The following is a 5,000-nucleotide window of genomic DNA, read 5'->3' on the forward strand; positions in this document are numbered from 1 at the left end:
TTGTCATATGCTGAGGCAGTGAAGAAAGTAGAGGTAGATGGGTTAAGGGGGAGGAGTGATGAGAGTAGTAGAGATTTACCAGTACAGAGGAATAGGCCAAAAAGTAAAATAAGTTTCAGTAAGATTGGATTTTTAGCATTTATAGCAATGGTTATCAATTGTACTACACGGATGGATCAGAACTCTCAGAAAATTGAGGTTGTTGTGGCAGCGGCAGAGAGGTATTTGGGTGTGCGAGACTTGACATCCGAAGAGTTACAGGGTGTGTTAAGTGGTGATGTCCCATTCTTTAAGGATGATGGCATGAGGTAGGAATAAATACATTTAATTAGTGGAATAGGGCGGTGTTCATTTTATTGTATATCATTTTGAAATTAGTGAGCGTAGTGTTAGATGGTAGGGTATTTATTTAGTACATGTTTGTTTGTTTTTCAAGTTAAGTATAAGGGAGTTGTACTCCAGTCTAGTAGGTGGCGGTAATGCAACAAATTGGATGCCAACCGTAGTTAAACCTTATAGAAGAAGAAGCACGTCACTCGTCAGCCATCTTCTCAGGCGCATCATTCATTTCCAATGAAAGCTGTGTTTGCCTTGCAGCATTACGTTGCAGAGGCAGTTGCATTGCGTTCGGTGTGGTGCATACGTTGGATTTATCGAATGTATTTGTCAAACTGTATGCATTGAACTTTTGTTGCATACATACAACAACAAAAAACTACCCTTTACACCCCCGGCTATAATGTGGATAAAGAGTTACTTGTCTAACAGAACACAGAGGGTGTTCTTTAATGGAAGCCTATGAAATATAATCCAGTTAGAATCAGGAATTCCCCAGGGTAGCTATTTAGGCCACTTACTTTTTTCAATGTTTACTAACGACATGCCACTGACTTTGAGTAAAGTATATCATAGTTTTGATGTCTTTGCTATTATTCTACAATGTAAAAATAAATTAAATCCCTTGACAGAGTAGGTGTTCTAAAACTTTTGACCGGTAGTGTGTATATATATTTAGAAAATACATCTCGCTCTATTTTCTCCCACTGCCAGCCACTGGGCTTCCTCTCACCACCATTTGATGGTGAGTGCCAGATGCTTCACATTTATACATCCGGTGAAATATCTGTCTCATTGTTCTATCTATGGCATAGCTCTAGATGAGTAAACTGATGTTTTTCTGGTCTCTGACACCCAAAGTCAGTAAACTAGGCTACTTTCTATTATAATCAATCAAATGTGGTAAGTTTGTAATTTTTGTGAAATACCCCTTCCATGGAAGCTTTCAGATTGATATTGAATAAGCCAATAACAGCAATGCCCCTCCTAAGGATCTAAAACATGCTCTAAGGTACCTGCATTTATTCGTTTTTTCCACAAATATTTTAAAGGATGGCTGTCATGACTATCCTGGTGGAGGTTCCAAGGCCTCAGATCAGCTTGGCAAATGACTGACATATAACCAGACCTGGGCCGGTTTTATGACACCTCAGGCCAATTGTAAATCTTATGCAGCAGAGAACCCTCTCTTGCTTTTTAGTATCATGATTGGAATTTCTTTGTTACAGAGACATTCTGCCGCCCAAAAACTCTCCAAAGAGGGAACTTTGGAACAATATTTCTAAGATAAGAATGTTAAGAATGGTCAGTGGGGATCTAAAGAAAAATCATGTCTTATTGCTTTTCATTTGGTGATGTTAATAAAAACTGTATGAACCGAATACTGTAACTTAGGGAGGAAATCCCCTTTGGATGTTAAGTTTCCATCCAATATGATTTTAATAGGAATATGAAGATCGTTGAAACTATTTTTGTTAAGCTAGGAATGTGATTTTAGTTTTATAACGGATCATAGTTTTCATGTCCCTTGCACATTAACCTAAACCACGTGCCGAATGAGGTCAGAAGAGCGTGTCAGTGTGATGGAGTGCCTAAAAGGACTTGCTAAGAATTAACACATGAGACTAGCAGACGTGAAGCGTACGCTAAACATTACAAATGGTTTAAACTCTAAGACCAGCAAACGTGTAGCTGTGGCTACACGGCTGAAACAACCTTCCGACAGGGCTTGGTTCTGACCGAGATAGACGACGAATGAAGGCATTCACCACTTAAATACATTTGTTACTTTCTTACCCAAGCGGGCGGTGGTTCATGTGCAAGGTATATGATTAATGTGAGAATAGTTATCGAATGTATCTGCGATAAATGTCCCTTTCTCTAGCTCTCTCTTTCCCCACCCCCTCTCCATTGTGTAACAAGCCGTAATATCTTGTCAGCCACTCGGGACTTTTGTCTCATGCAAGTGTCTATGTGTATTCTGTGTTATTATTTAGTTAGTCAATAAATAATGAAATCAATTTGTGTAGAACTGAATAATCAGAAAAGGCTGGGGTTCTTGCGGATTCAAGAAGTCTGCGACGTTCAGAATGAGACATATGAGGTAATGATTAATAAATGACTTATCGTACAGGAGGGGACTGAGCACGCAGCCCTGTGTTGAGGATCAGTGTGGCGGATGTGTTGTTACCTACCCTTACCACCTGTGGGCGGGCCGTTAGGAAATCCAGGATCCAGTTGCAGAGGGAGGTGTTTAGTCCCAGGGTCCTTAGCTTATTGATGAGCTTTGAGGGCACTATGGTGTTGAACGCTGAGCTGTAGTCAATGAATAGCATTCTCACGTAGGTGTTCCTTTTGTCCAGGTGGGAAAGGGCAGTGTGGAGTGCAATAGAGATTGCATCATCTTTGGATCCGTTAGGGCGGTATGCACATTGGAGTGGGTCTAGAGTTTCTGGGATAATGGTATTGATGTGAGCCATGACCAGCCTTTCAAAGCACTTCATGGCTACAGACGTGAGTGCTACGGGTCGGTAGTCATTTAGGCAGGTTACCTTAGTGTTCTTGGGCACAGGCACTATGGTGGTCTGCTTAAAACATGTTGGTATTACAGACTCGGACAGGGAGAGGTTGAAAATGTCAGTGAAGACACTTGCCAATTGGTCAGTGTATGCTCGCAGTACACGTTCTGGTAATCTGTTCTTTTGAGTTTTGAAGTTGAGTCTTGGCCTGACAAAGTGAAGTTAGTTATCCTGTATGAGCTTATTTGCCAAATACATTACGATGTTATAGGTGTCCAGCTTAACGGCATGTGGCAGCAGTGTGTAGGAGGGAGGGTCCAAGGTGTGAGAAATGTGCAGAAGGGCATGAGGCAAAGGAATGTGTGGTATTGGGGAAAGTAGTGGAATGTGTTAATTGTAGGGGTGCCCATGGAGCTGAGGATCAGAAATGTCCCGTGCGAGAGAGGCAGGTTGAGGTTTCCAGGGTTAGAGTAGTGCAGAAGTTGTCATATGCTGAGGCAGTGAAGAAAGTAGAGGTAGATGGGTTAAGGGGGAGGAGTGATGAGAGTAGTAGAGATTTACCAGTACAGAGGAATAGGCCAAAAAGTAAAATAAGTTTCAGTAAGATTGGATTTTTAGCATTTATAGCAATGGTTATCAATTGTACTACACGGATGGATCAGAACTCTCAGAAAATTGAGGTTGTTGTGGCAGCGGCAGAGAGGTATTTGGGTGTGCGAGACTTGACATCCGAAGAGTTACAGGGTGTGTTAAGTGGTGATGTCCCATTCTTTAAGGATGATGGCATGAGGTAGGAATAAATACATTTAATTAGTGGAATAGGGCGGTGTTCATTTTATTGTATATCATTTTGAAATTAGTGAGCGTAGTGTTAGATGGTAGGGTATTTATTTAGTACATGTTTGTTTGTTTTTCAAGTTAAGTATAAGGGAGTTGTACTCCAGTCTAGTAGGTGGCGGTAATGCAACAAATTGGATGCCAACCGTAGTTAAACCTTATAGAAGAAGAAGCACGTCACTCGTCAGCCATCTTCTCAGGCGCATCATTCATTTCCAATGAAAGCTGTGTTTGCCTTGCAGCATTACGTTGCAGAGGCAGTTGCATTGCGTTCGGTGTGGTGCATACGTTGGATTTATCGAATGTATTTGTCAAACTGTATGCATTGAACTTTTGTTGCATACATACAACAACAAAAAACTACCCTTTACACCCCCGGCTATAATGTGGATAAAGAGTTACTTGTCTAACAGAACACAGAGGGTGTTCTTTAATGGAAGCCTATGAAATATAATCCAGTTAGAATCAGGAATTCCCCAGGGTAGCTATTTAGGCCACTTACTTTTTTCAATGTTTACTAACGACATGCCACTGACTTTGAGTAAAGTATATCATAGTTTTGATGTCTTTGCTATTATTCTACAATGTAAAAATAAATTAAATCCCTTGACAGAGTAGGTGTTCTAAAACTTTTGACCGGTAGTGTGTATATATATTTATAAAATACATCTCGCTCTATTTTCTCCCACTGCCAGCCACTGGGCTTCCTCTCACCACCATTTGATGGTGAGTGCCAGATGCTTCACATTTATACATCCGGTGAAATATCTGTCTCATTGTTCTATCTATGGCATAGCTCTAGATGAGTAAACTGATGTTTTTCTGGTCTCTGACACCCAAAGTCAGTAAACTAGGCTACTTTCTATTATAATCAATCAAATGTGGTAAGTTTGTAATTTTTGTGAAATACCCCTTCCATGGAAGCTTTCAGATTGATATTGAATAAGCCAAAAACAGCAATACCCCTCCTAAGGATCTAAAACATGCTCTAAGGTACCTGCATTTATTCGTTTTTCCCACAAATATTTTAAAGGATGGCTGTCATGACTATCCTGGTGGAGGTTCCAAGGCCTCAGATCAGCTTGGCAAATGACTGACATATAACCAGACCTGGGCCGGTTTTATGACACCTCAGGCCAATTGTAAATCTTATGCAGCAGAGAACCCTCTCTTGCTTTTTAGTATCATGATTGGAATTTCTTTGTTACAGAGACATTCTGCTGCCCAAAAACTCTCCAAAGAGGGAACTTTGGAACAATATTTCTAAGATAAGAATGTTAAGAATGGTCAGTGGGGTTCTAAAGAAAA

This window comes from Salvelinus alpinus, chromosome 28 (assembly GCF_045679555.1).
Source record: "Salvelinus alpinus chromosome 28, SLU_Salpinus.1, whole genome shotgun sequence".
NCBI classification, from domain to species: Eukaryota; Metazoa; Chordata; class Actinopteri; order Salmoniformes; family Salmonidae; genus Salvelinus; species Salvelinus alpinus.